We start from the raw sequence: 20389 nt of genomic DNA, 5'->3' as shown, positions 1-20389 counted from the left end.
CAATGGCATTTTCAAGAGATAAAATGGCAAATGATGTCAGTCTCTTGTTGGCCATCATTGATAAAAGATATGTTTTAATGAGCCTGAGCTTCAAAAAGCTGCCTTGCCACTCACGACTGTAGCCAGCAGCATGAGTAGAATCCTCAAATCTATCCACACATTAGGAAAAATGTCCTTCAGCTCTGCATCATGAATGAACTGGAGAACTTGGAGTGGAGAGTGCTTCCCATGTTGCAAAATGTGACAGATGTTGTTCAATTTGATGTAGAGGTCTTTACTACTGACATCTGAACATACCCCATGTGTCAGTGTCCGGTGAAGGTCCGTACAATTGTTCAAGAGTGTTTTCCTGTCGATTGGCTGCTTACTAAGGTCATACAACCCGCCCCCCAGGTCTTTTGATGGTACTTATTTGTCCAAACTTTTTTTCGATGAACACTTGAGCAGTGTCAATTAGCGAGCCAAAAACCTCTGTCTTGAATTTTTCTTCTGAGCATCCCATCACCCCATGTCTGCCCTTGTAACCAAACTGTCTCATCTTCCATGAATACAAGTTTCCTTGAAGGCAGGCTCAACTCCTAAGTTTTATGCCATTTCTCTGGCAGCAGTGATAGCATCTTCAAATCCAGGGGTGGCCAACCTGTGGCTCTTCAGAAGTTAATATGTGGCTCCTTGTATAGGCGCCAACTTTCCAATGCACTGGGGGATGGTCACTGCTCAACCCCTGACTCTGCCACAGGCCCTGCCCCCACTCCTCCCCTTCCCACCCCCTCCCCTGAGCCTGCTATGCGCTCGCTCCTCTCCCTCCCCCCCCGAGCCTCCTGCATGCCATGAAACAGCTGATTGGGAGGTGTGGGGAAGGAGAGGGAGGCGCTGATCAGCAGGAGGCACTGGGAGCGCGGGTGGTGAGCTGATGGGGGGCTGCTGACATATTACTATGTCTCTTTGGCAATGTAGATTGGTAAATTCTGGTTCCTTCTATGGCTCAAGTTGGCCACCCCTGTTCAAATCTGTTGACTCTGTAAACCACAATGTAATCAAGGCAGCTTCTCATCAAAGTAGTAGTGGTTGTGATGTCCATCAACTGAGTTTATAATGCCTTGCTTACAACGTTTACTTGGAACAGGATATAGTGACAAACTAGAATTGAGACCAGAAATTTGAAGTCATTGATCTGGTTTGCCAGGCTTTGCGCTTTGTGTTGGATTCCAGCTTTACTCAACTGTGCCAATTCCATCAGGGCATAGTAAACCTCAGTCACTTGGTACCCCATCAGCCTGACACTGTCAATGCAGCTCTCCCAGTAAGTGTCACTTAGCAGCTTCACAGTCAGATTTGTAACATTGTCTGTGAGGATCTTCTACCTGATAGTTGATGCTGAAATTGAATGTATATCCTTTGCAGTACTCCAAAGAGAAATACTGAATTTAAAGAAGATGACACTGATACATCTGACACAACCAGGTTGAGGGAATGGCAGCCACAAGGCATGAAGAAAGCTCTTGGATTCAGTGCAAGGATCCTTGTGTGGATGCCACTGCTTCTTCCCTTCAAGTTCATGCCATTGTTGGAGCCTTAGCCATGGCAGTCCTGAAGCTTTATTTTATTCTCATTCAAAACATTCATAAACAGTTCTGTTAGGCCTTTTCCGGTAGTCGTCTGACAGACTGGAAACAGATAAAGTGTTCCTTTCCTTGGATACAGCCATCCTCGTTGTCAACAAATCTTACTGTAAATGACATCTTTTCACTGAGACTAATGTTGGGAGTGCAGAAGAAGGGGGCAGACTATTTATTAGCACATGAAACAATTTTGATTGGCTGCCCTTCCCTAGGAGATTGGCTGTCTTTCCCCATTTTCCCAATGAGCCAAGGGTTTTCCCCAGAGAACTGCTGGGAGGTCTGAATGTAGTCTACAATGTAAGCCCTTCAGAGTTCTCAAGTCTGCAACTGTTAAGGCTTTAAAAACTATTAACAACACTTTACAACCGATCTACTATTTTATAGCCAGACACAAAAAACATTATGCTCACACTATATGAGTATCATTCATAGGGCAAATCAATGAGAAGTCATACCACTACATTTTGAAAAAACTACAAGCAGTGGAGTAGCCCTGTGGAGATCTCTGTGAAAAGTGAAATGCCATCATTGAGTCTTGCAGTTATAAGATTATTCAGCATTTAAATGATTTTAAACTCTTGTTTGCTTTTCAGGTACACTAAGTCCAGCCTTGTGGTGGCTAAGAATTATGCTACAGCACCACAGCTACCACCAGAAGTCCAACAGAGTATCAAACTGACCTATGGGAGAGAGGCAAATTCTAAACTTTATTTTTTATTAGATCATGCACATTTTTTCTAGATTATTATTATATGTTGGTTATAAAATCCAGAATTAATTCCTATGGTTTATATTAATTATTCTTAAAAATTGAAAGATAAAGAAAAGAGTGCACAAGTTTCTTCAGATATAATAAAGTCAGAATCAATAGCTAAATGGAAGACAATCTATATTTGGCACCAGCTACTGAAGCTCTATTTATACCTTGGTTCCCAGATGATTTAAACCTTCATTAGAAAATATACACTGTTAGTGCAGAACAATATAAATATCACATGTAATTTGGGTGACTATGTGTCCGGTTTTCAACTGGAACACCCAGTCGAAAAGGGACCCTGGCGGGTCCGGTCAGCACCGCCAACTGGGCTGTTAAAAGTCCGGTCAGCAGTGCTGTGGGTCTAAGGCTAGTCCCTACCTGTCCTGGCACCATGCTGCACCCCGGAAGTGGCCAGCAGGTCTGGCTCCTAGGCTGGGGGGGGGGGGGGGGAAGAGGGGGATACGGGGATCCACGTGCTGCCCGCCCTGAGCACCAGCTCTGCACTCCCATTGGATGGGAACTGTGACCAATGGGAGCTGGGGGGGGGGCTGTGGGCGAGAGCAGTGTGTGGAGCCTCCTGGTTCCCCCTGCCTAGGAGCCAGACATGCTGGCTGCTTCTGGGGCACAGCACGGAGCCAAGACAGGCAGGGAGCCTGCCTTAGCCTCGCTGTGCTGCTGACCAGGAGCCGCACAAGGTAAGCCCGTGCCCCAAACCTGGAGCCCCGTCCTGTACCCCAACCCCCTCAACCCCAGCCCCACCCCAGAGCCTGCACCCCCAGCAGAGCTTTCACCATCCCCTGCATCTCAACCCCCTGCCCAGCCAGGACCCCCCTCCCACACCCTGAACCCCTCATTTCTGGCCCCACCCCGGAGCCCGCACCCCCAGTTAGATCCCTCACGCCATCCTGCACCCCAATCCCCTCCCCCAGCCCAGTGAAAGTGAGTGAGGGTGGGAGACAGCAAGCCACAGAGGGAGGGGGAATGTAGTGAGTAGGGGCGGGGCCTCGGGAAAGGGGCAGGGCTAGGGTGTTCGGTTTTGATTAGAAAGTTGGCAAACCTTCATATAAAATTTACCCTTATTACATGTATGGGAGCCAGACATCCTTTGGCACAACGCTGACAAAATCTTTGGCTCTAGGCAGACTTTTGAACTGAAGTCTCTGTTGGGGTAGTAATCCCCACAGAAAAAAATGAGAAAACAACAACATAGTATAATGCATTTACCTTAATAATAATTTTATGCACCATCCACCATTGTTAATTTAATAAAGTATCCATTCAAGATGGCTGCCCAGTTGTCCCAGACTGCATGGTCCAATAGCCAGCTCTAAAACATCAGCTGGACTTCACTGAACTATCTGTCAGCCACTATTCATCACTTTCAAAAATGTCCTTAATGAGCACGTGTAGAGCTAAGGCAAGTTATAGTATCCCATCTAAAAGTTTGAACTAGCGGTGTCTCTGAAATTAATGCTGTGAGGTATGCATGGTTGCATACTCAGACAACTAGGCTCCATGCAGAAGACCAGAAGTAGCTACAGGATCTTCCACACACCAGAGAAAACCTTTTGGTGGAGCAGGTGACATAAAGGCTTCCTGGCTTCTTTGGGAGGTCAATGTCTTGCTTTTCTACAACAATGTCCTAAGAATATCTGTTTAGAAAACAGCCCTCACAGGCCTTGTTATACCTTTGTCTGCAAGGCAGAAGAGCTCATTATCTTGAAAGAGTGGCAATTAATATGGTAAGTCATGACAGAGCTCTAGCAGGTCTTTCTACCAGTGCTGTCTGCCCCAAGCTGGGGCAAACAGCATGACCCTCTCCTTGCTCCAACAAATCTTATGAATCACTATAGGAATGAGAAGGATTAGAGGAAAGGTGTACAAAAGCTCAGTGCTCCAATCCAGGGAGAAACACACCAGATATGGAACCTTTGTTTTTGCCAGAGCTGTAGCAATAAGTGACTCTTTATGTTCAGGTAGGTGGCAAACGGTCTATTGAAGGAGAAAACCACACACTGAACAGAAGGCCCACTGATTGGGACTGATACAGTGTATGCCACCAGTGAGTCAGGATGTGTATACCACTCAACCACCATTTCTCAATACCTCACAGGCTCTATGAGCTTAGAAGTAGAAGAGTTCTATCTACTCTACTTACTATAAAATCAAGCAAAACTTGCAAAAAGGTATGTTTGGAAAACATTATAAGTACATGATTAGGAATACAAATGTCAGGAAATCTCAGCATTAAGTTGGCATGTGCAATCTTAACTCTACCCACTTGTCTGAATGCTCGAATTGGTCAATTTTTTTTAACAGAACAGTTTCCCATTGGAAAAATGTAGTTTTGTCTAAATTAAAATGTTTAGGTGGAATGTGTTAATTTAGATGAAATTTTCAATGGGAAAAGTAAAAAAGAATAATTTTGACTTTCTCATTTCATTATTATTGAAATGAACTGTTTTTATCTTATTAAAATGAAATCCTTTGACTTTACTGTATTGATTTATTTTTGACTTATATTATTAAAAATAATTTTACTGATATATTATTTACAATACTATATTATATATTATTATATGCCTTAACTGTTTTTCCTTTTCTGTATCTTTAATAAAAGGTTAAAAAGGTTTTTAATAGTGTGTTTGCCATGGTGCTGAGCAGGCTGAGGTGTCTATATCAAGCCCCGGGCCTTGTTTAACATTATTTAATATTGGACAGTGATTGGCCATTAGCCCATATATTCCATCTAAATTAATACAACAGGTGTTCATAGCAAACCAACCAACAAACAAACCAATACTACAAATACTCCTTCAATTAGCTATGATTCTTTCTAGGAAAGCCTAAGTACACAAAGCAATTTGTAAAAGAGGTCCGAGTTTCAGAACTATGGAAAATTAAAATGGACCTGAATTTATGCAAAGCTCACCCTTCAAATAAATGTTTTCTAGTGATGTGGAGATTGAGAAAGTGCTTAAACAGCAATAACTGGGATGGACGCTGTGTTGTAATAATTTGGATACACTTGACTAATGCAGTTATTTGCAATGAGGTTGGAACAGTGCCCAAAGCACTGAGCAAACAAATACAGCAAGACATCTAGTTTAGTGCCTTCTAACACTGCAACAAGATTTTTGCTCAGTCCAGGGGCACTGTGGACATTATAGTGTACTCTATCATCAGAAATTACTAAAATATTTTTATATTTCTTTATTAAATTCACCAGTGTGTTTTATGTAAAAATGCTGGTGAGGCACAAGCATTTTTAATCAAATTAGTATGCAACATAAGGCAGCTGTGTATTCAAATGGGTTTTTAAGCAATTTGGTTGTTTTCTTTATAATAACAGGAAAGAACATTTTGATTTTGAAGGTGACAGAGGCAATATTACCAGAATTAAACAATCTGAATTAGCTTTTTCATGAAATGTAATATGTTTTATGCTTTTAGATGGGATGCTCCAGTGCTTTCAGATGAGCCTTTCACTGTCACAGTCAATGGCCAGGAACAGAATAAGCTCTGGAGGTAGGATTATCCTCAAATTTAATTTTTTTTAGAAGATGCTAATGGCAAATGTTTCTAGCAAACTTTAGGTGCATCTATGTTGTAACTAGGGAACCAAGACAGGATATTGAAAGAAAAGATAAGTATGAAATTAGTAAACAAAGTTGGACATTTTGCTTAGTTTGAATTCAATGTCTAAAATGAATGTAATTGCTAAAAGCCTATTATTTAGTAGATACTTTACATACATATTTCTGTTTCCAGAAAGACAGACTCACATGCAAACTATACATAAGAATTTGTTTAGGGAGAAAATATTAGAAATTTAACTTTAGACTATATGGTATGGTGACAAATAAATGCATCTTCTGAACATCTGCATGTGAACCAGTATACCAAATGACTTTTTTTTCCAGAGATTTTTAAATTATATTTTTAAAACTTCATAGTGAGTAAGGCTTCCTTCAGCTTACAGAACTGCAGTCTGACTCACCCTACAAATGCACACTCCTTGACTGATGCTGAAAGCAGTATTTCCCTGTAAAATGACATGATAATTCCACATCTATCATCATTTAGTTATTTTGGTATCAAACGTATTGAATTTACAGGTAAAAAGATGAACATGTTTTTGCTAACTAAACACAGTTGGAATTCTGAGAATCAAGCTGGGTTCTTTCCATCTCACCCCTCAGAACGAGTGATGAAGGTTCTGAAGGCCCTTAATGACTCCTGTGCAAATCCATTATTTAAGAATAGTCTGTGCCGGTTAAATTATGTCTAATAATTTCAAATTCACTGTGCTAATTGCTGTCCAAATAGCTGACTAATTTTCTTGGTTACATTTTTTCTAACAAAATTTTCAAAATATCTCACATACATTCAGAATCTAATTTTTAGTCCTGAATTCATGGACAAAAATATCACAATCTATTATATGGAATTCTTCCTTGATTTTATTAAATAGCTACCTCATTTCCCAAATACCCTTCTAGAAAATGGTTGCTCAAGGAAGCAGTTCTCCGAAGACATAAGTTTAAAGACAAGATTCAAACCCAAAGACAAGTTTCAGATTTGTGTGTAATATTTAACCACATGCCATAAAAAATACCAAGGTCAACAGCCTCTTGAGCAGGCTAATTGATATCCCACTTGAAGGGACTATGAGCCAATTCTTGTATTTTTCAAACTGGTTGCTTTTGTCCTCGAGGTTACTATGCCGAAGTTAGACCTTTCCTCCTCTATATCTGAATGAAATTAAAATCTAGGTGACTACAATAAGAGGAATGGAAAATGAAAGGTATGACTTTACTAAGTTGAATTACATATTCAGAAATCTTTGTTGAATTTTTATTTACTGAATGAGTTTTAGCTTAACCTGATCACAAAGAGATCCTTTGCAAATTTTATAGATTTAATTTTAGACCTTGTTACCTTGGAACTGGAAATAGCTATTTCAGCATACTGGATAAGCTGTTTTCTAAGCCTGTCGCCAGAGCAAGCTAGTCCCTTGACAGCAGTTTAAAGACTAGCTGTCATGTTCCTGATTGCAGCAGAGAAGAAGACATTCTGGGACTGTAGCACAGGATTCATGGGCCACAGCAAAGAATGCTGGGAAAGGTGACAGAGTTATAAATAAACCACCCAGTCCTAATAACAAAGAAAGTTCTGAAGGAAGCAGGATCTGTGAGAATCTCTTTATAGAAACAGACAAAGAGAGAGAAAGCAGGTGCTACTTGTGGTCTACCCACCAAAGGGCTGTGGAAGAAGCCACACAACCAAGAGGAAGGATCTTTCACAGAGACGATAATTGGTATATTATAGGACTTTGTTGCCTTCTTTGTACTGTTGTCTCAGAGCCCTGGAGAGGTAGAAGATTTCTTATGAGCAAGGTGAAGGAAGAGGCCTTGGGCAAAGAAGCAGCATGGATCTGAGGAAACAGTAGGTTTTTGTTTCCTTCCATTGCCCAACATTGGAGTTTCCAGTAGAAGATGGGACATAGCTCCCCATCACCTCCCCCACATGCCAAGGCAGAAGTTAGACATATGTCCCAGTGAGGTTTAGTTTAAACTTAGTTTTCGATTTTTGTTATCCTAGAAAGAGTGGAGTGTTTGGGTTCAACTGGATGGCTAAACTACCCAGTCAGCAAGAGAAAATGGAGGTGGTTGCTGTCCCTGACATCAGACAGGTGAGCACATTATTACAATGCCTATCCCCACAGAAGTAGTTTCCAAATGCAACCTTTTTTTTATTTAATAAACAATGTCACAAGGGAGTGTGCTACGTAATGACTAGAAACTCCTGTGCATAATTCTCTTATCTTTAACTATCAACCTAAAACGTTTGGTTCTACAGATTCTGTAGTCATCTGGAAATACAAGATGAACTTTCAGGAATGTGTCAAGACAGATGGAGTTATTCAGGAAACTGCAAGCCTTTAGTTTAAGCCCGACTTCATTTGTAGGGATAATACTAGAACTAATGATATATGATAAGATTACAAAACATTTAGTAACTGACAGTCAGCATCTATCCACTAAAGATGAAGTACTCTTGAGAAATTAGCTTGAATCTGAAAGTACATTAATGTTCTGGTGGCCAATGAGTGACTTAGTTACTGCAATTTATCTGAATTTCAAAACTGCATATGATATTCACCACAGAATAGACTAGTTTAAAAATTAGAATTCTGGAGAGTTGTTGAAACAGAATGAAAATTATCTGAGGAAAATGAAAGAGCACATCAATAAAAGGTAACACTTGAGAGTGGAAAATGTGAATACAATCAAGAGTCAATAAATACCACTTTCCTTAACTTATTTAACAAATTGCATTGACATCAGTGTCAAGAGTGGCTAGATTTAGTGATAACACAATATTAAAAATTGTGTGCAGTCACAGTAGACTTGTCTACAGAAGAGTGGTTGGGACTGCAGCCAACTAGGAAATTGAATTTCAGTTCAGTGAAAATTTTCATCCTGAATTGGGACAAAAAGCCAAAAACTTGAAAATGTTTGCAGAACTGAAATGTCATAATACTTTGTTTCAGAAACATCAAAATGTGGCGTTTCCAAAACAAATACGCTCCCTGGGATTCCTGGCAGCTGCTGACTGAAACTGACATGATTCATGTCAGTTTCACTGACAGAGCTTCCAGGATCCCTGTCTTCATGGCAGCTCATCTGGTGAGATGAGGGGGAGCCGGGAAGTCCTGAGTCCTTTGTACTCCACCTGACAGGATGATGGAAAGCCCTGGAAGTGCTGGCTTCCAAGTTCTAAGACTCCTGACTCTCCTTCACTCAACCTGGAGGGCCGAGAAGGAACCAGGAAATACTGGCTCCCAAGCTCCAAGACTCCCAGCTTCCCTTCATCCACATGGCAAGTTGCTGAGGTGCCTGGGAGTTGAGGCTGACACAGCTGCCCAAATCCCAGTCCACCTCGCTTCCCAGTTTGCCCGACTCACAGCAGTCAGACAGTATGTGAAGCCAGCTGCTTTGGCAGTCTGGAAGTTCTGGGGTCTCTGACTCTGACCTGAGGCAGTTTGCATGGCAGAGCTGTGCTCCAGAGCTGCAGTCCCTTCAAGCCCTAGAACCCTGGCTTTTGGGGATGTCCACATGGTGGGCTGTTCCAGGATCCAGGAACCTGGAAGCCCTGGGGTCCTCAGAAGCCTGCCAGGTGGGCTGACAAGGAGCCAGGTGGGTGAGCTGGCAAGGAACCAGGGAGGTTTTGAGATTTGTTTCCACAAAGTTTTTCAATTTTGACAAATAGGCAAATTACAATGAAAAAATGTTTTGTTGAAATATTTCCAACCAGTGCTAGTTGGGAACTTGGGACTACTCCCTTTTTTAGTTTTTGGAACCCTGCATGAGGAAAGAGATTTAGGGAACTGTGGTGAGGATGGCTCCAATGGGCACTGCTTTCTTGGATAATCAAGCCTGCATCTCAGGGGTGCATTCATCTCATGAGTGTAGATTTATATGGGTAAAAATCTTAGAAAACTATATCTACTATGGTAAATCATTTAATTTTTTTCCTAGTTTCAAACATTCCTGCAAAAGCGATCACTGAGGTGGCATTCTAATTCCATTCTTAGTGTTCTACAACTGAAAGTAGATAAATTAGCAGTAGGGCAATGAGTGAAATGTCAGTAAAATTAGAACAGATTAACTGCAGAAATTAGACAGAATTCAGGAAGACTTATCAGATTTACCACATTGTTCTTTTGGTCTTTCAAATCAAGACAGATGTTATTTAAAGAAAACTGTTTTTTATATTACAGATGAGCGAAGTATTAGAGGCAAAGGAATCAAAGAGCTCTGAGTGAGGTACGAATGTGTGAGAGAAAAAATGTTATCTGTAAAAGCACAAAAGAAGTTCTCTTGACTTGTATGACTTTTTGTATCAAGCATGCTACAGCAGTCTTTTGTTTCTAATATGAAACTATAGTAAGGATCATTGCACTAATGCGTGAGGATTTGTGATAATGTTGCAGAAATTTTACTGTCAAAACTGAACTGCAATGTAATGACTTCTGTTATCATGGTTTCTAATAACTATTCAGCATGAATTGACCCTACATATGTTTTACTGCAATAATATGTCAGTAACTCAAAAAGCTGAAGAGGAAACAGAAAGCAACAAAACACCCTCCTAAAATTCCTACTAAATGTCTGCACTATGATATCAAAACGTTAATAAGAGGATGAATACTGTGACTGAATTGTAACACAATTATAACAATATCTTTAAAGATCCATATCTTTAAATAAAGGCTATTATGCTGATGAAAATAATTTACATTGTCAAAGCTTTATATCAAGGTGCAGCTTGCACAAATAAAATAAATGCAGATTTAAGCAAATGGTTTCACATAGACACTGGTGTTAAACAAGACTGCATTCTCTTACCTCTCCTGTTATTAATGAGACCCCAGAAACTCCCAACTTAAGCATTACATTAGAAGGCAAAGAAATGCAAGGGATGAGTCAATTCACAAACCTTGGCAGTAATTTGCAAACCAGTGGGAATATCCAGAGGAAATAATGTCACAAAGGCAGCAGCTGCAGTCATCAGCTTACACAAGATTTAGTCATTGAAAATCGACAGTTTAAAGATCAAACTATGAATCTTCAACTCAAATATTATTTCCACCTTAAGAGAAGGTTACTCATCTTGTGCAGTAACTGAGGTTCTTCGAGATGGTTGTCCCTGTGGGTGCTCCACGTTAGGTGTCTTGGTGCCCTGTGCTTGTAATTGGAGATTTGTGGTAACAGTGCCCGGTTGGGCCACGCACGTGCCGTAGCCATCTCGCGCTGCTCGAGCAGTTACATAGTGGTGCGCAGCCAACCATCCCCCAGTTCCTTCTCTACCTCAGAGAATCAGTGTGAAACTCTGTAGAGGAGAGGAGGGAGGGTAGTGGAGCACGCAGAGGGACACTCATCTAGAAGAACTTCAGTTACTGCACGGGTGAGTAACCGTCTCGTCTTCTTCAAGGAGTGTCCCTATCGGTGCTCCACTTTAGGTGACTGTTCAGCAGTGCCCCTCAGTGGAGGGGAGAGGCTTTGGAGTTGGTCTATTGATGGTGGATAACACCGCAAGTCTAAAGTGAGCATCTGATGCTGATTGTTGTTCTAAAGCATAGTGCTTAGTGAAACTATGGGCTGATGCCCAGGTACCTGCTCTGCAAATGTCAGTGATAGGCACATTGTTGAGAAAGGCCACAGATGTTGCTAATGCTCTGGTGGAGCGTGTGCGAACTCCGTTGGAGGTTGCAGATTGTTGTTTTGGTAGCACAAATGGATACATCCAGATATCGATTTGGATAGTCTCTGTTTTGAGATGGTTTGGCCCCTCAAGCATTCTGTTATGGAAACTAATAGTCTAAGTGAATTTCTGAATGTTTTTGTTCTTTCTATGTAGAAAGCTAATGCTCTGCGAACATTAGCTATGTAGAAAGCTTATGCTCTAGTGTGTTGAGTGAGGCCTCCCTCCCGTCAGCATGTGGCTTCAGGAAAAATACACCTAAGGAGATGGGTTGATTTAAATGAAAAGTGGAGGCAACCTTGGGTATGAATTTAGGATGCGGTCACAGGATTACTTTATCCTTAAAGAATGCTATATAAGCCTTGGATGTAGGGTTTCTTAGTGTGGGATAAGTGTTTTCTATGCCTTTAAGGAAGCATTTAATCGTTGGGTGAGCAAATATAGTGACTCCATCCACCCTGTTGTGGAAGAAAGTAATGGCAGCCAAGTGTACTCTGATGGAGCTTGGGAATAGCCCTGATCTTTTAAGTCCCAGTATATAGTCGAGGATTCTTAGTAGGGGGTCCAACTGTGGAAAAATCTGTTTGTCCTTGCACCAGGTGCAGAATCGTTTCCACTTATGGCTATATGGCTTTCTTGTGCGTCATCTCTGACTGTTCAGTAATAGTAATAGGAATCTTTCACTTCCTCAGAACAGTCCTTTTTGACCCCCCCCCCCATCAGCCATGGAGTAACCAGGCCTTCAGGTGGAGTACTGAGAGGTGGGGGTGTCCCGCATCTTGTGATAGAAGGTGAGGCATTAAGGGAAGGGTTTGAGGTGGTTTCACTGCCATTTGGCATAGGTATGGGAACCATGTTTGTCTGGGCCGTGTGGGTGCAATGAGAATGACCCTCAATTTGTCCTGCCTGATCTTGTGAATGACTTGGCTTAGGAGTGGTGTCGGGAGAAATACATACATCAGTGGCACCTCCCATATTATGAGGAGAGCATCACCTAGGGAATGGTGTCCCAATCCAGCCTGGGAGCAATATTGTGGGCACTTGGCATTCTGAGCTGTTGCAAATAGATCTATGATGGGGAACCCCCATAGTTTGAATAGGGATTTGAGAATTCTAGGATCCATCTCCCACTTGTGGGTTTGTGAAAAATCCCTGCTCAGTAGATCCGCTGTTGTATTCTGACATCCTGGCAGATAGGATGCTCATATCTCTATGTTGTTGGTGATGCACCAATTCCAAAGGTGTATTGCCTCTGTACATAGGGAGTATGATCATGCTCCCTCTTGGCGGTTTATAGAAAACATGCATGCTATATTGTCCGTGAGGATCTTGATGGCATTGTTCTTGATTAAAGGGAGAAAGTACTCGCATGCATTTTGGACTGTCCTTAGCTCCAATAAGTTTATGTGCAGGTTGGACTCTGCTGGGGACCAGAGGCCTTGGATTGTTTTGTTGAGTAGATGTGCCCCCTAGCTTACTAGGGAAGCGTCTGATGTGATAGTCATGGTTGGAGCTTTTTGTTGGAAAGGGACTCCTGAGAAGACATTATGTGATTGTGTCCACAATGTTAGCGAGTCTTTTACTCTGTGTGGCATTGTGAGGCATCTGTTGAGAGAGTGTCTGTGTGGTATATACACTGTTCAAAGCCAGGCCTGCAAGCATTTCAGGTGGAGTCTGGCATGTTTTACAACAAACGTTGTTGCCAACATATGCCCCAAGAGTTGTAAGCATGTTCTGGCGGATGTTTGTGGGCTGTCCATCACCGTTGAAATTAGGTTGACTAGAGTGAGGAAGCATTGTTGGGTTAACACTGCAGTTGCTGTGAGACAATCGAGGTAGGCTCCCATGAATTCCAACTTTTGGACAGGAACCAGTGTGGACTTCTGTACATTTATTTGCAACCCTATGTCTGTGAACAGGGTTATCATGCTCTGCGTGGCATTTATTGTTTCTTGATGCATTGGTGCTCTTATCAGGCAGATGTCTAAGAATGGAAATATCATCACTCCTTGTCTGTGGAGGTGAGCTGCAATGACAACGAGAACCTTGGAAAAAACTCTTGGGGCAGTGGAAAGGCCGAAGGCTAGTACTCTGTATTGGAAATGCTGTTTCCCTCGGGTGAATCTCAGGAATCTTCTGTGTGACGGGTGAATGGTAATATGACAATAAGCGTCCTGGAGGTCGAGGGCCGAGAGCCAATCTCCTTTCTCTAATGCCGGAATTATTGTAGTTAGTCACCATTTTGAAACATTGTGTTCTTACAGATTTGTTGAGTTTTCATAAATCCAGGATGTGTCTCCACCCGCCAGTCTTTTTCTGAGTTAGAAAGTAATGGGAATAAAAACCTCTCCCCCTGTGTTGTGATGGTATGGGTTCCATGGCACCTAACTGTACGAGGTGGTTTATTTCCTGTTGTAACAGGTGCTCGTAAGAGGGGTCACTGAAGAGGGACGGGGAAGAGGGTGAGTAGGGACGGTGAAGAAGATGGAGTATCCCTTCTGGATAATCTCTAAAACCCATTTGTCTGTCATGATGGTGTTCCGGGCTGGGTAATAAGGTGACAGATGGCCTCCGAACGGGCGGGAGACCATTTCTGGTTCCGGAATCAGAGAGTGTGAAGGTCTCATGCCCTCCACCACACCTTCAAAATAACTGTCTGGAGATGGATGGTTGAGACGTCGAAGGTTGATCTTGGTTCTGCCGACGTCTGTTCTGTTTTTGTTTACGCCATTGGTCGCATTGTCTTTGTGGCTGGGCGTATGGCGTAGACTGGAATCTCTGATTGTAAAACCTGCTCTGTTTCTTTTTGTTTGCAGGTATGTAAATGCCAAAGGTTTTCAAGGTCACCCTTGAGTCCTTTAGGGTGTGTAGTGAGACATCGATTTTGTCTGCAAATAATTTTTGTCCTTCAAAAGGTAAGTCTTTAACTGTTGCCTGGACCTCCCTTGGGAATCCGGAGACATGGAGCAAGGATGCACGGCGCATGACAATGGATGTAGCAATGGGTCGTACTGCTGTATCTGCAGAGTCAAGGGAAGCCTGGAGGGCCGTCTTGACGATGAGAGGCCCTTCAGAAATGTTTGCTTTGTACTTTTCTTTTTTGTCTTCTGGCAAATTTTCAATAAAGGTTGACATTTTGGAGATCAGATTGTGTGCATATTTAGCCAGCAGCGCTGAATAGTTAGCTATGAGGAACTGAAGCGTAGCTGAGGAATAGGCTTTCTGCCCCCAAAGGATTTTCCAATTCTTACCATATGGGGTCATTCGGGACTGGTGTTGTTTCCCCCTTTGATTGACCGCCTCCACCACTAAGGAGTTTAGTGCAGGGTGTGTGAATAAAAATTCAACCCCCTTTGCTGGCATATAATATTTTTTGTCAGACCTCTTACATGAGGGTGGTTCAGTAGCTGGAGTCTGCCAGATGATTTTCGCAGGCTCCATAATAGCATCATTTATCAGCAAAGCTATCTTTGCTGATGTGGATGCCTGGAGTATGTCCATGAGCTTATGTTGGGCTTCTGGTGGCTTTGCCAACAAAATGTCTATGGATTCAGTAACCCCTTTGAAGAGGTCCTCAAAGGATTTGAAATCATCCCCCGTAGTAGGGGCTGGTGGAATTATGGTTTCATCTGGCAACAAAGATGGGAAGTGAGTAGGCGGCAAAGTGTCATATTCAGCTGTGTCCTCAAGTTCCTCAGGGTCTTCCTCTTGTTTGTCAGAGGGTGCCAGAGCAGTAGGTGAAGGGGACGGGGCTGTTCTGAACCTAGGTGGCCTGTGGTTTTAGGCCCTATACATTGCCCCTGGATCCCAGAATGACCAGTTAGTGGAAATGGTATGGAGGGTGCTACCCATGGGTGATCATACCATCCTCATATATCTGCAGGTGGTTGGTGATGAAATGGTCCTGGCTTTGATGAGGAATGACGAGGAGTATATATCACTGCATCATCCTTTTCTTCCTCATCACTGGAGATGGGGTGGGGGAGCTGAACTGCAGGGAGCAATCAGCTGGCTAGGTACTGCTCTGGATGGGGTACCCTCAGTGCCACGTAGAGGAGATGCAGGTGTTGAAGCCATTACCAGGTCCGCGTATCTCAAGAGCTGTTGCGGTACCATGAGGTTCAGTGCTGGGGACAGCATGGAGGACAGCCCGGGAGCCTGAGTTGAAGCTGCTGGTGCTGAGGATTTAGAGCTGTGCGGCATCAGTACAGCAGGTGGTGCCATTGTACCGTTAGGTGCCGAGATCTTCTTTGGCTCCATGGGCGCTGAGCTGGAAGGTTTCACTTTGCTGTGTGAACCTCCATTAGAGCCTGCCCACACAGAGTCTTTAACTTGTCAGGAACTCTCAGTGCCAGACATTCCCAGTGCCTTGTGTTCCGACGCTCTCAGTGCCGTCAGTACCGGGACAGATTTTTCTGTCGGAGATCACTTTCCTTTAGGCTATTATTGGTGCTGGGATGTCTGTGCCTGCTTTTTTGTAGCCTTTCTAGAAGTAGGCTCCTTGGCAGCCGATGTTGAAGTGGAGCCCCTGTCAGAGGCTGCCGTTGGCGACCTTTGGCCAGGGGGTGACCTGGACTCTGGGTAAGAGGCTGGTCTGAGTGATTTCTCCATCATGAGGAGCTTCAGTTGAAGATCCCTGGCTTTTAATGTCCTAGCTGTCAGTTTTCTGTAGTGTGGGCACTTTTGAGTAACTTGTGTCTCGCCAAGGCAGCGGACACACTGAGCGTGGCTGTTAGAGACAGGTATGAATAGTCTGCAAGTCAGGCAGCGTTTAAAGCCAAGTAAACCAGGCAAGCCTGAGAGAGCCGGTCTCTTAGAAAAAAGTAAGGGGTAAGCCCTGCTGAGACAAAGGTTGTATGCTTGCCAGAGAGGCAGGGGTAGATAGAAATGGTAAAGGAAAAAAATTTTTTTTTTTAATTTAAGAAATTTTAAGAAATTAAAGTAAGGAAATAGATAGGGAAAACTAACTACAACTAAGCTAACACTATCACTATGAACTAACTACTATAAATCTGATCTGATGTAAGAGAGGGTGCTGCTGATCACTTCAACTCAGGCCAAAGGTGGTAGAGAAGGAACTGGACGATGGTTGGCTGCGCACCGCTCAGCCGCTCAGAGCGCCGCAAGATGGCTACGGCGCATGTGCGGCCCAACCAGGCACTGCTACCACAAATCTCCGATTACAAGCACAGGGCGCCAAGACACCTAAAGTGAAGCACCCACAGGGACATTCCTTGAAGAAGAACATATGGATATGAAAGCTGGAAATCTACCAAAGGTACTGACAGTTGCCTAAATGCCTTTGAAAGCAAATGCCACAGGAAAATAGTGAGTATTAAATGGAATGAATTTATAACAAATGCTGAGTTTTGTCAGAGAGTTCAACTGCTTATCTCCTAAATTATCCAGAAGAGAAGAAAGAAATAGTGGGACATGTGTTAAAAATAAAGCCAGAGCATATGCCATAGTGGAAGTGCTACTGGGCAGCTGACGAACACGTAAAAGGGGCCAACTGAACGAATCCATCCGTTGAATAATACTTAGTCTTGGTACTGGGGGCTGAAGTTATAGATCGTTCATGCGCTAAGCGATTTTTGATGGTGTCCGAAGAATTCAGATATCAGGATAAATGTAAATGTAACTGCTTTTCACTGGTGATTATATGTGCACCAAAGCACCTTTATTAATAAAAATACATTTTACTTTTGTAAATGAAACTAATTATTATGACTTTTAACTCTGAAAAGCAGCTGTCCAACAACCTCCATCTCCAGCCCTAAGGCAGTACTGTCTTTACAACAGTAGAGAACTGGTTAGATAAATGAATTATGTTAAAGAAAGCTTAAATTTAGACCGAATCTAGTTAATCTAAGTCATATTGCCATTACATGTCAACAACAGAGAGAGATAGGATTACTGTTGAACATTAAGAGACTCTTTAATGCCTCTGTCACTGAACTGAGGATATACTTCAAAAACTTTCAAATAGTACTTATGATTTTTTTTTTAAATCAAGGTCAATGGGAGGTGCTGGTTGGCCAGCACTTTTGAAATATATGTATTCAAGATCTTATTTATAAGTCCCTATTTTTGAAAATCCTGGGCTAAATCCTTAACACAGTGCTTCAGTGTTGCATAAAGCCCTAGAATTAATTACCCCCTTTGAGAATGATTTGCAAATTTTTGTAATAATGTGCACCAAGATCATAGGGTTTCAAACATCCTTGCATTTTCTTCTCACATGAGTTCATGCACACGCACACACATGCACTTGCATACACAAGTCCAGCATCAACACTGTATACTAGGGTTACCATTCGTCCGGATTTACCCGGACATGTCCTCCTTTTTGTACTAAAAATAGCGTCCGGGGGGAATTTGTAAAGCACTCACAATGTCCGGGATTTCCCCCCTCCCCCGGCAGAGCAGAGCGAGCGGCTGGGAGGGCAGGAAAGTCCCGGGCTGGACTCCGGAGCAGCTGTAGAGGAGCCGGATCCGCCCTGCATTCTGAGCAAGTGTATCAGCACAAAGTGCAGCCCTCCCCTTTTGCAACTGGGAGTGGTTTCTGCCATGCAGCGTAGCAAAACGGGAGCGAGAGCACTTTGTGCTGATACAAGGGCAGCTCTCCCCTGCATCCCGGTCCGGGCCAGGGACCGGGTTTTGTTGTGCTGGGGAGCTCAGCCACGTGTCCGGCTGCACAGAGCCCAACACCCTGTTCTGAGCAGCAGGGTAAGGGGGCCAGGGGGCAGGAAGGTTCTGGAGGTGGCAGTCAAGAAACCGGGGGGAGGGCTTTTTGGGGGGAGTGGAGAAAGTTTTGGGCAGTCAGGGTACAGGTAGGGGGTAGGGTCCTGGGGGGGGGTTAGGAGGGGGCAGTTAGGGGACAAGGAACAGGGAGTCTTAGGTAGGGGGTGGGGTTCTAGAGGGCAGTTAGGAGCAGGGGTCCCAGGAGGGGGCAGTCAGGGGACAAGGAGTGGGGGGGGTGTTTGGGAGTTCTGGGGGGGGCTGTCAGGGGGCAGGAGTGGGGAGAGGGATCGGAGCAGTCAGGGGACAGGGAGCAGAGGGGTTTAGATGGGTTGGGAGTTCTGGGGGCGGCTGTCAGGGGGCAGGAGTGTGGAGAGTGATCGGAGCAGTCAGGGGACAGGGAGCAGAGGGGTTTAGATGGGTTGGGAGTTCTGGGGGGGGCTGTCAGGGGGTGGGGAGTGGTTGGATGGGGCGTGGGAGTCCCAGGGGTCTGTCTGGGGGTGGGGTTGTGGATAAGGGTTGGGGCAGTCAGGGGACAAGAGGCAGGGAGGCTTAGATAGGGAGTGGAGTCCTGGGGGGCAGTTAGGGGCAGGGGTCCCAGGAGGGGGCAGTCAGGGGACAAGGAACGGGGGGAGGGTTGGGGGTTCTGGGGGGGCAGGAAGTGGGAGGGGCAGGGGCGGGGCTAGGGTGGGGCTCCTCCCGTCCTCTTTTTTGCTTGCTGAAATATGGTAACCCTACTGTATACACACATGAAACCAAAACAAATTATTGCCTTCCAGCATACACAAGAAGATGGTCCTCCATCCAGCATTACAATGGGTCTCACAAACCCTTCTAATCCTAAGGAACTAAGTTCCCCTGATTGATATATATATATATAGACACCACTAGTGTACTTTAGATTACATTTTGGCACCAAGCTTTCTATGAAATTCACATAATAAAAATAAATAACATTACAGTCTCTCACTTGTTTTTATTTTATTTATTTGATCAACAATTTTATTTTTCTGCCTGTCTCACTATATTTAAATTTAATCTACTATTTATTTTTTCCCACCCTTCATCTAAATCTGTCCATAGAGATACCCCTTTTCTTTTTCCCTCTCCTTCCATTCTTCATCTCTGCTTTTCTGAAACCCTTCTTGCTCCCTCTCCCATCCCCTTCTTTCTCATGGGGATGTCTTTCCCCGCATGCGCCTCCCCTAGAGTAAATTGGCTAGAAAATGTATTTTTTGGGATACTGAAACTATTCGCAAATTTGGGTTGAATGCAGTGAATAAGTTTTTTTGGGGGGTGGGGGAGGGAGGAGAAAAAAACAAAACAACTATTTTTTGGAAAAGTCCAAATGTTTTGTTTCACCATTTTTGAAACAAACAGTTTTGACATTTCATTTCAAATCAGCACTTGACCTGAATGGGTGAGAAAAACCGAAAAAATTCCATTTTGGTGAAAAACTTAAACACTTTTTTAGTTTTATTTTGTGGTTCAGCCACCAAACTGAAAAATCAATTATTCATTCAGATTTTTTTCCTTCCAGTTGGTGTCTTTCTCCCCCATCAAAACAGTCTTCCCTATGACATCTCATCCAACACCTGTAGCCTCTCCCCTCCCCTTCCTTGCCAGCCATCTACATCTTTCTCTTCATTTCTGAGATCACTCTCTTCTCTTTCAGACTCTGCTTGCGTCCTCCTTTGCCCTTTTGAGAAAATCCCTTGGCATTTCTTCCTCACGATCTACAAACCCCCTCTCTCATCTTCCATCTGGAGCCTTTCCTATCCCTATCTTCCATGTCTTTCTTTCTCTCTTCCCCTTTGGCATTTCTCCCTCTCTTCCCCTCTCCTGTCACATTGTGCTCCCTCACCCTTAACCTGTTGATTTATCCCTTCCCCAGTTGTTCTTGAACAACTTCTTCTCCAGAGCCATCCCTGTACCCTGCAGTCTCTCACCTTCCACTGCTCCTCCATGCCTTTCCCTTTGCCTGGGTCTCATCTCTCTG

The 20389-nt window shown here is 43.5% G+C and overlaps 1 protein-coding gene across 1 annotated transcript in view; it reads right to left on the bottom strand.

Moving 5' to 3' along the window:
• Positions 1–20389, bottom strand: part of CCDC178 (coiled-coil domain containing 178) — a 347153-nt gene that overhangs the window by 76013 nt on the left and 250751 nt on the right. The window lies entirely within an intron of this gene.

The sequence above is a fragment of the Malaclemys terrapin genome, chromosome 2 (assembly GCF_027887155.1).
Source record: "Malaclemys terrapin pileata isolate rMalTer1 chromosome 2, rMalTer1.hap1, whole genome shotgun sequence".
Taxonomy (NCBI): Eukaryota; Metazoa; Chordata; order Testudines; family Emydidae; genus Malaclemys; species Malaclemys terrapin.
Note: the sequence above shows the minus strand (reverse complement) of the source record. Positions and strands in the feature narration are given on the sequence as shown.